This window comes from Chrysochloris asiatica, unplaced genomic scaffold (assembly GCF_000296735.1).
Source record: "Chrysochloris asiatica unplaced genomic scaffold, ChrAsi1.0 scaffold00258, whole genome shotgun sequence".
Lineage (NCBI taxonomy): Eukaryota > Metazoa > Chordata > Mammalia > Afrosoricida > Chrysochloridae > Chrysochloris > Chrysochloris asiatica.
In genome coordinates this window covers 3,835,501-3,847,286 of record NW_006408776.1, presented here as the reverse complement: position 1 = coordinate 3,847,286, position 11,786 = coordinate 3,835,501, and the positions used below count along the sequence as shown (strand labels likewise).

General features: G+C 38.7%; 1 pseudogene; it reads right to left on the bottom strand.

The window, feature by feature from the left end:
- Positions 1–9,878: 9,878 nt before the first annotated feature.
- On the bottom strand, positions 9,879–10,668 carry LOC102815799 (annotated as a pseudogene).
- Between the last annotated feature and the right edge of the window lie 1,118 nt (positions 10,669–11,786).

The following is an 11,786-nucleotide window of genomic DNA, read 5'->3' as shown; positions in this document are numbered from 1 at the left end:
CAGCAGTTCGAAACTACCAGCTGTTCTGTGGGAGAAAGATGAGGCTTTCTGCTCCTGTAAAGATTTACAGCCTCGGAAACCCTGTACAGGGTCGCTAGGAGTCGGAACCGGCTCTATGGCACACAACCACCACCAATGCAGCTACTATACAGTGATTCTATTTGTAGATAAAAAATAATTCCCAGTAATTTCATCTTGGGGGAGGGAGAGTTAAGACTTGTCTGTACTCAAAACAGGAAATATTCAAATATATTACAGAAATCAGATTTCACATTTTAACAAATTTGTTTGATTGGTCCTGTGTGTCTTTCTACATCTTTATCATTTGCACATAAAAGCATAAATATTGTCTCATTATACCCATCCCAGTATGTTAGTTATCTATTTCTGCACAAAAGTTGCCCCCAAATTTTATAAAACAACAAAAATATATGATCTCTTGGTTTTTGTGGGCCAGAAATCTGGGTGCAGTTTAGCTGGGTACCTCTGGCCACTATGGAAGATATACAACTGGAATGTCCTCCATCTTCCATACCTATTCACAGGCCATCTTTGTTCTGTGTGTGTGTGTGTGTGGTGGCAAGGAGTCTGAGATGAAACCAACACAGAATGAGTGAACTAGACCAAGTACTCATGACACTGCTTACCTCTTTGAATTAGCTATGCCTGGAGCCTGGCTTATCTTCTCTCTTTTTTAAAGTAGGTTTTGAATTGGATTTTTGTCACATGCAATAAAAATGGCCTTGACTTTACAAGAAAAGTACAGAAAAACATGGAAGCAAAAACCGCAACAAAATTCTAGCAAATGAATTTTATATGCTGTTGAAATTTAATATGCTGTTGAAACAGCATATTAAAAGATTATATAATTATGATCAAATGGGATTAACCAAAAGAATGCAAGGGTGTTTCAACATTAGAAAATCAAGCAAGGTAAGGTTGTTGCTAAGTGTCGTTGAATTGATTCTGACTCATAGTGACCCTGTACAGGGTTTCAAAAAACTACATCTATCCAGGAAAGATAGGAAAGTCTTATCCTTCTGCCACGGAGTGGCTGGTAGACTTAAACAGCCAACATTGTACTCCGCAGTCCAGTGTTTACTGTAAAGAACCACCACACTCCAAAACAAGGTAATACAGTATATTGACAAAGGAAAATAACAAAAGAATTACATGATCATCTCAATCGATGAAGAAAAGGCATTTGACACAATTCAGCATCCTTTCATGACAAAAACACTCAACAGATTAGGACTAAAAGGAACACCTTCAACATAATTTTTAAAAAATGTATTAAAAATCGACATAACACGCTCAATGGAGAAAGACTGAGAACTTCCCCCTTAAGATCTGATACAAAACAAAGATGCTCCCTTTTACCACTGTTGTCCAGTACGGTATTGGAAGTCCTAATCAAAGTAATCATTCAAGAAAGAAATAAAAGGTACCAAAATTGAAAAGAAAGAGGCTAGACTACATTTTTGAAGGATAACATGACCTTGGTGGCACAGTGGGTCAAGTATTGTGCTGCTAACTAAGACGTCAGTGGTTTTAACCTACCAGCTACAATTTTGGAGAAAGATGAGGCAGTCTGCTTTTGTAAAGGTTTACAGTCTTAGAAATCCTCAGGAGTACTTCTAGTCTGTCCTCTAGAATCACTATGTGTCACAATTGACTCAGTGGCAGTAGGATAGCTAGAAAATCCAAGAATACACACACACAAACAACCACTAGAGCTAATACATTAATTTCTCAAAGTGGCATTAATACAAGGTCAACACATAACAATCACTTGGATTTCCATACAACAGCAATGAGCAATCTGAAAAGAAAATTAAGGAAATAATTCCATTTTTAATAGCATTCAAAAGAAGAAAATACAAAATATTTAGCCAGGAAGATAAAGAACTCATACTCTGGATGATGCCATGGACAGATGGAGCGGCTGGGGACACTGGACTCAGGAAGGGAGAAGAGCTGTGTGCTGGTGGCCGGGGGTGTGGGTCTGTGGAGTGTACCCTTTGGGGTTATTTGATGATGCATGGAGGGGATTGTAATCATTGCAATGAAACGAAATACTATACGATGAGTGTAAAGCTGATGTTCTTCCATGTAAACTTCACACTAAAAACTTAAAAAAAAAAACCAAAAAGACTTATACTCTGAAACTTATAAAATGTTGCTGAAAGAAATCAAATAAAATCTAAATAAATGGAAGGACTTTCATGGACTGGAAGACTTAACAATGCTATGATGCCAACACTACCCAAAGCATTATATAGATTCAATGCAATCCCAAAACAATATATAATTCCAACAGCCTTCTTTACAGCAATGAAAAGCCATCCATACTCAAATTGATAAGGAAGGGTAAATGGCACTAAGTAGTTAAAGCAATCTTGAAAAGAACAAAGTAGAAGGACTCAAATTTTCAGATCTCAAAACATAGTGTAAAGCTACAGTAATCAAAAACAGTCTGGTACTGATGTAATTGTAAACATACGGAACAATGGAGTAGAATTAAGAGTCCATAAATAGACTAATACATCCATTGACAATTGATTTCTGACATGGTGTTAAACCCATTCAATAGTGAAAGAAAGTCTCTTCAACAAAGTGATTCTGGGACAAATGGATTTCCATTTTCCAAAGAATGAGGCTGGACCCATAATTCACACAACATGCAAACTTAGATCAAAATGAATCGGTTACCTAAATGTAAGAACTAAAGCTATAAAGTTCTTAGGACAAAACATAAGGGGAATTCTTCAGGACCTAGTTTTCAACAATGATTCTTAGATATGACAGCAAAAGCAGAATAGACATATTTAACTTCATCAAAATTAAACATTTCTGTACCTCACAGGACCTTATCAAAGTGAAGAGAAACCTACAGAATAGGAGAAAACAATTGGGAACAATGTATCTGATAAGATTTTAATATACAGAATAAATGAAGAACTCCTACTACTGAACAACAAAAAGACAACCAGAAAGCATCCCAATGAAAAAATGGGCCAAGGACTGGAATAGACAGAAGGGTATACAAACGGTCAGTAAACCCATAGCTGTTGTGTCTACTCTGATGGATAGCAGCTCTGTAGGGTAGACGGGCACTGTTTCACAGCGTTTCTGAGGCTGTACATTTTGACACAAGCAGACTGCCTTATCTTTCTCTCTTGGAGCAGCAGTTCAAACTGCTGACCTTTGAGTTAGTAGCCCAATGCTGAACCCACTATGTCACCAGGACTCCTTAAATGATCAATAAGCCCGTCAAAAGATGCTCAACATCCTTAGTCTTTAGAGAAATGCAAATTACAATCACAAAAGCGATGGCTGTTAGAAAACCAGAGAATAAACTGTTGTGGAGGATGTGGAGAAATTGGAATCCTCATCCATTGCGGTGGAATTGTAAAATGGGGCAAGTTTGGCAGTTTCTCAAGAAATTATACCTATAATTACCATATAACCAAGCAATTCTACTTCTAGGTACAAATCCAAAACGCTTGAAGCAGGGTCGTAAATATTCATAAACCAGGGTCCTTTGCAGCACTATTCACAAGAGCCAAAAGACAGAAACAACCCAGATGTCCATCAACAGATGAATGGATAAACAAAATGTGGTCTATCCATACCCCTCTGCCACTGAGCCCATTCTGACTCACAGAGACCCTGGAGAGCAGTGTAGAACTGCCCCTTCCTTGGCTGTCCTGGTGTGGTGCTATAGGATAAGCACTAGACCTTAAGGCCAGTTTGAACCACGAGGTCAGTGTTTCAAACTCACTATCCACTCCTCGGAAACACTATACAGGGTCACTATAAGTCAGAATTGACTCAGCGGCACTTAACAACAACAAAAATCTTCATGATGAAGCAGATCGTCCTATCTCTTTTCTGCAGAGTGACTGGCACACCTCTGACCTTTCAGTTAGCAGCCTGACTCGTAACCACTACACTACCAGAGCTCTTTTATATCCAATGGGCTATAAAGAGAAATGAAGTTCAGATACAGGCGATGAGACGGAATAACCCTGAGAACATTATCTGAGTGACAAAACTCAGTCACAAACAGACAAACATTGTATGATTCTCACCTTTATGATATATGTTGTTGTTGTTAGGTGCCATTAAGACTGTACCAACTCATAGTGACCTTACGCACAACAGAATGAAATACTGCCCAGTACCTGCACCAACCTCACAATCGTTGCTGTCTCAGCCCATTGCTTGCTACCACTGTACCAATTCATCTACTTGGGGGGTCTTCCTGTTTTTCTCTGACCCTCCACTTTACCAAACTTGATATTCTTCTCCAGGGATTGGTCCCTCCTGACAATATGTCCGAAGTATGAAAGATGAAGTCTGGTCATTCCTTGGCGCATTCTGGCCATACTTCTAACACCGATTGATTTGTTCTTTTGGCAGCCCACGGTACTTTTAATATCCTCCTTCAACACCATAATACAAGGGCATATAGGCTATAGACAATGTATAGAGACCAAAGCTTATTAGTGATTACCAGTGGTGGATGGCAGGTGATATGAAAAATATTGCTTCAGGGACAGTGAGTTTCTATTAAAGATGATGATAAAATTTTAGAAATGAATAGGAGATTGTTTGAGTTACATGTAGTGCTGCTGTAGCAGAAGTACCACAGTGAATGTCTTTAACAACCAGAAATGTATTCTCTCATAGTTTAGGAGGTTGAAGTCCAGTTTCAGAGTGCTGGCCCTTGGGGAAGGTGGCCTTTTTGTTGGCTCTGTGGACAGGGCCTTGTCTCCTTTCTGTGCCTGTAGGCTCAGCATTCTTTGGAGATCTCCATACACTTTGGCCTTAGTCTTCCCCTGGATCGAGGCGTTTCACAGTGCAGGGAACCCAAGTCTAAAGGATGCACTCCACTCCCTGCTCTTCTATGCTCAGGGTAGTAAGTCCCTCTAAGCTCAGCTCACTTCACTCTTGTTTTATACCTCAAAAGAGATTGACTCAAAATACAAGCTAATACAAATAAATTGCACCTGATATCATTAGCACCCTAGAAATAAGGGTTTACAAGATCAGATAATTCTATCAGATCAGGGCTTATTGGTTCAAGTTCTAACCTGGGGTTGGTTGCATTGTGTCAGGTCTCATCATGGAAGTGATGGCTACGTCTTAACTGCTAAACCAACTGAGAATCCTGGTCCAGCCAAGTTGACCAGAGATCAATAGTGGTGATGGTTGCACGTGATGACTCATTTCACATGGCTGAAATGGCAAATATTTCGTTTATGTTGTTGTTGTTGTTAGGTGTCATTGAGTCGGAACCGACTCATAGCAATCCTATATACAACAGAATGAAACACTGCCCGGTCCTGGACCAATCTCATAAGTGTTGCCACGCTTGAGCCCATCGATGCTGCCACTTTGCCAGTCCATCTCGCTGGGAGTCTTCCTGTTTTTCTTTGACCCTCCACCTTACCAAACATGATATCCTTCCCCAGCGATTGGTCCCTCCTGACAATATGTCCAAAGTATGAGACATGAGTACTTAATCATAGCGGAAAAAAAAAAAAAAAAAGAAAAAGCATGTCGGTGTCTGACTAGTCTGTCCAGATGTATTATATCCACTAAGCTCCATGTGTTTCCTAGTGTGTGAAGTATTTCCTTCTGCACTTTAAATGTACTGTATCAGAATTCAGGAAATATCTTCTTGTTCCATTTAGGTTTATTAAGAGCAAGGAGAAATGCCTTCTTAATTATTATTTCCTCCCCAACGTCTAGCACGATATCCGGCCACATGCAGAGAAAAAAAAAACCAAACCCACGGCTACCAAGTCAATTCTGACTCTTAGTGCCCTTGTATAGGCTAGCCAAGGCTGTAAATCTTTATGGGAGCAGAAAGCCTCATCTTTCTCCCATGGGAATAGCTGATGGGTTGGAACTGCTGACCTTGCAATTATCAATCCAGTGCTTATCCTACAACACCCCTAAAGGCTCCTACCCTGGCCTCAGAGTTGTTGATGTTGTTAGGTGCCATTGAGTCGGTAGCGACCTTATACACAGCAGAACGAAACACTGCCCTATTCTGGGCCAACCTCACTACTGTTGCCACGCTTGAGTCCATCGATTCTGCCACCTGGACAATCCATCTCAGTGGGGTCTTCCTCTTTTTCTCTGACCCTCCACCTTATCAAACATGATATCCTTCTCCAGTGACTGGTCCCTCCTGACAATATGTCTGAAGTATGAGAGACAAAGTTTGGCCATCCTGGCCTCCAAGGAGCACTCTGGCTATACTTCTTTCAACACAGATCTGTTGGTTCTTTTGGCAGCCCATGGCACTTTCAATATTCTCTTCTAACACCATAACTCAAAAGCATCAGTTCTTCTACGGTCTTCCTTATTCACTGTCCAGCTTTCGCAGAGGCCTCAGAATAGACCTTTAGTAAATGCTGAATGAATAAAAGTGTGAATCTTTTCATTCAGATGAAAGATCCAGGATCTTATTTTTGCCCATGTAAAAGTCAATTCAGTATTTTCTGTCTGTTCACATGGCCCCATACTAATGTTAGGTTATCACCACAGACTTGGGCTTTTCATAAACAGAACTTGTTGTCATGTGCATTCCCTCCGCCAGATAATTCATAAATATATTCATCAAGATTAGTCATAGGGGAATGCCAATGTTGACATTTCTTGCTCCAAGAAACACCCATTTATCCTAAACCATTGTTTCATGTTGCTGAGCAACTTCCCTGTGTATTATACCAGTCTTCATCATATCACGATGACTCAATTTTTAAAACAGCCTTTTGAATGGAACTTTATGAAAGGCTTTTTGAAAATCTAAATAGACACCATTCATCATGTGTTAACCATGTGCATGTTGTTGGTTCTGACCCATAGTGACCCAATATAGGGTTTCCGAGAAGTGGCTGGTGAGCTTGAAGCACTGACCCTGCGGGTCAAACAACTTTGCAGTCCAGCACATTAACTGACAGCGCCACACCAGGACTCCATCCATATGTGTTGTTGTTGTTATGTGCCGTGGAGTCGGTTCCGACCCATAGCGACCCTGTACAGGGTTTCCGAGGGTGTAAATCTTTACGGGAGTAGAAAGCCTCATCTTTCTCCCGCGGAGCAGCTGGTAGTTTCAAACCGCTGACCTTAAGGTTCGCAGCCCGATTCATAACCACTACACTACCAGAGCACCCCCTCTTGGTCTTAGAGGCATATAAATGTCTTTTCTCGGGCGGGGGGAAAGGCTCAGCTCTTCCCTGTTGATCTGCTTGGATTGAGTCTTTCATTCTTACCAGCCATTGTAGAATCATATATAGGGTTAAGATTGTCAAAATCAAAATATCTGAAAGACGGTAGTAACTATGGTAAATGAGTAAAATCTACAGATACATGGAGTGAGGATCTGTGGTAAGATAACAAAGAAAAAGGATAGTCAGAGTATAAGAAGTTGGCAGTCAATAAGGCTCAGGAATATCTTAGGTCCTTTAGGAATTTGACACTATTATTGGTTTTCCTTAAATTCTCCCTTCCTTTGTTTCCACCTCTCATCTTACCTTCCTAGATATTCCTTCTCAGAGGCAATCCCTGGGAGCTCTTGGTCTTGCCTGTTTAATGTGTTTGTTTCCCAGAGCCCTTCCTTGGCATTATTGTTTTCTCCCTCTATGTGTTCTGCGTTGTCAATTTTGTAAGTGCTCAGCTAATAACTAAAAGGTAATTCAAACTCACATTAGGAGAAAGATGTGGCAGTCTGCTTCTGAAAATACTATTATTAGAAATTCTATGAGTTCTATACTGTCCTCTAAGGTTGCCAGGAGTCAGAATGGACTCAGTGACAAGGTTTGTTCCTCCCCTCCTCATAAGTTTAGGATAATAGCTGCATAGAATAAAAATGTATACTTGAGACTCAGACCTGTTCTCTGAGCTTTAGATAATCTACTTATCTTGCAAAGAGGCTATGAGTCAGAACCGACTCTAATCGATGGCCCACAAACAGCAGCAACATACATATGTATTTTTTTTTATTGTGAGAAATTTTGGTAACAGTTTACAGAGCAAATTGGCAACGATTCGTATACATTTTTTCCTTTAGATTATGAGATGTATTTGTTGTTGTTGCTAGTTGCCGTTGAGTCGGTTCCAACTCACAAAGATCCTGTGCACAACAGAATGAAACACTGTTTGGTATTGAGCCATCCTCAACAATTGTTACATTTGAGTCCATTGCTGCAGCCACAGTGTCTTTCCATCTCATTGCGGATCTTTCTCTTTTGAGCTGACCCTCCATTTTACCAAGCATGACATCCTTCTCTAGAGACTAGTCCTGTCTGGTAACATTAGACAAATCTGCTGCACAAGAAGTCTCACGTCTGAGAGACGAGGTCTCACCATCCTGGCTTCTAAGATGCATTATGGTTGTACTTCATCCAACCCAGATTTGTTTGCTCTTCTGGAAGCCCACAGGACTTTCAAGTTTATTCTCCAACACCAAAACCGTAATTCAAATGCTTGAGTATATGGAATATTACTATAATAGCTGTTTTAAAGGCTTTGCCAACTAATTCTATCATCTGTGTTATATCTGAGTCTGTTTCTATCGATTGATTTTTCTCCTTATATTAGTTATATTTTTCTGTTTGCTTACATGTCTACCTTTGTTTTGTTTTTTTAACCAGATACCGGACATTATGAACATTACCTTTTTAGGTGCTGCATATTTTTCTATCCTGTAAATATTTTTGAGCTTTATTCTGGGAAGTAGCTAAATTACTTGGAAACATTTTGATCTTTTTGAGATGTCTTTTAACTTTTGTTTGGTACGATGACTCATGGTAATCCATGTGTTGCGGAATAAAGCTGCATTCCATGGAGCTTTATCACCAACCCTTCAGGTAGTTCTAGTTTACAAAACAACACGCAGGCTAAGCCAGAACTGTTATACTTACTTTCACTATTTCTGGTGTCATATGTGTGAATACATTACTGACATTGCATCCTATTTGTGAAAAAATAAGGTAGTTGAGTGCTGAACTATCTCTGCTACAGGTAACCGCATACATAACCCTGAAACTATACTGCTAGATTGTTTTATGTTGTCTTTTTTTTTAAATAGTCAAAAATAAGGAATATATATATATATATATTTTAATATATATTAGTAATCAAAAATGAGGACTATATATATATACACACACACGTATATATATACATATATACCCATGTATTTACCATTTCTTGTGTTCTAATTCCTTGTTGTACATCAGCTGCATTTTCATCTGTCTGAAGGACTTTCATAGTTCTTGAATTTTGGTTAGCTGGTCACAAATTCTTTCAGCTTTTATATGCCTCAGAAAGTCTTCATTTCTCCTTCCTTTGTGAAATACATTTTACCTAGGTACAGAATTCCGGTTTGTCTTTCAAAACTTTCATGAACTTTAATTGTTGCTTTATTCTCTCCCAGTGTATATTGTTTTAATGAGAAGCCTGTGTACTCAATGAGGCTTTTTCTTTCATTGCTTTCAAGTGTTTAATCTTCACCAATGTTGTTAGTAAGAGATGTTGAGTTGGCTCCAAGTCATAGTGATCCTGTATAGGGTTTACAAGGAGAAGCCAGTGGGTTTGAACTGCCAATCTTGTGGTTAGCAGTCCAATGCTTATCCTACTATGTTTTTTTTTTTTTTGATGAATGAAAGCTTTATTTTTTACACTTAAAAACCATAACTTATTAAAAAAACAAATGACATCTCAAATGAAAAGTATTCTATTTACTCATTAAATGCTACTTAAGTTTTCTGAGACACAACTTGAAAACATTCAGCATGCACGTTTAAGTACAATGGATTACAAAACCAAGAATACAAATTACATGCATCAAGGCTAGATTACAAATTATCACAGTTATCATCAGCAGCATCATCAGCATCTTCTCATTTTCTTTTCAATGCATTTAATGGTTCACTAACAGTATTTTGTGATGATACCACATGAGTGGCAATAAGAATATTTTTGGACCCAGTTAATGATGGATTAATCAGAACATTCTGAACTGCTGATGTTGCTGGAATTGATGCTTTTACAGCAGGCGACTGAGAAGTGGGCATCTGTATTGTAAACCTTTGCCCTGTAAGGGACACTGGAGTCCCTACTTTAGTTGAAACAGACATGGTTTGTGGGGTTAGTGTGCTTAGTGTGAGAGTACTAGGTATGCTAGTAACTGAGCCAACACTTAACCGTGGAACTGTTAGTCTTCCTACAGAGGCAGATGTCTTTTTTTTTCCCCAAGGATTTAAGTGTATAGTTTGGAGCAATTAAACAATACCTATCAGGTGGCAACCTGATAGAATATGGCTTGATCAATGGCAAAGGGGTTTGATTTCTTTGCCTTGTAATGTCTAACAAAAAATCTCTCGGAGGAGGAGAGGTAAAGGACTGGTCAGCACGCCATTGGATTGCCAATCGCACATCATCTGCATCTACAGTTGCTTTCTTAGCATGGCTTGAATAAATTTTTGTATCGTCTAGAATTGTAGTCACATATCGGAAGGCAAACTCCAACATCTGACTTAAAACTCTTGGCTCATATTCTGTAACCCCCTTATCCCTCAGCATTTGTGCCATCATCTGTGTGTCTTTTGGCATGCTCTTGGGAGAAGTCATCTTGCCAGACTCCATGATATCCGGTGATCAGACTTCTTTAGCTAAATCACCCACATTAATGTATTTCAGTCCTGATCTTGGTGCAAGTTCTTTGCCTAGTGTGGTTTGTCCAACCCCTGGTGTACCCGTGAGTAAGATGGTTGGCTACAACATAGTCCTCACAGCTCCCTACTGTGCTTTTTTAATGCAACTTGATTGCAACATCTTGTTATAAATTTTACCATGTCTCTTGTTCTTGGGCTTTATTGAGCTTCTTACCTTGTGAGTGTATAATTTTTCTAAAATATGAACAATTTCAACTATCAATCTTCACATATTCTTTGTGCTTCCACGTTCCAGGCCCCTAAATTCCTCTCCTCCTGGGTCTATAATCACAAATATATTAGGTCATTTAATGTCCCACAGTTCACTGAACTATGTAAATTTTGATCTCTTTGTTTTTCCTTTTAGACAGATTCTATTAATATGTCTTCAAATTCACTAAGTTTTCTTGTATGGTGTCTGATCTGCTAGAAATCCCATCCAGTGAAATTTTTATCTCAGATGGTGTATTTTTCATGTCTAGAAGCTAAATATAGATCCTCTTTACATTTTCCATGTATCTCCTTGTCATGATTCTTTAACACACATGGTACAGTTTTATAATAAAGATTTAAATTTTCTTACTAATTCTATTATATTTATGATTTCTTGTTCCATTTCCACTGATTAATTTTAACACTCATTATCTTACTGTTTCTTTGCAAGCTCTCATTTTTGTTTGGATGCCAGGAATGCTGAATTTTTACATTGTTGGGTGCTGAAGTTTAATTATTAATTCATCTACGTTTTGTATTTATATAAAAATCACGTGAGCTTTCTTCTGGGATGCAATTAAATAAGTTGAAATACATTCGATCCTTTCAAAGTTTACTTAAAAAAATTTTGTTGTCAAAAATATATAACATAACATTTGCCAATTTAACATTTTTTAGATGTCTGTATCAGCGATACCAATGACACTAATTGTGTTGTGCAACCTTCACAGTGACTGTTGCCAAGTTTCCCATCACCGTTAACAGATACTCAATGCTTCTTAAGGCTTACTTGCAAACTTTTTTGGGTGAGACCAAAACAGACTTTAGTCTAGTGCT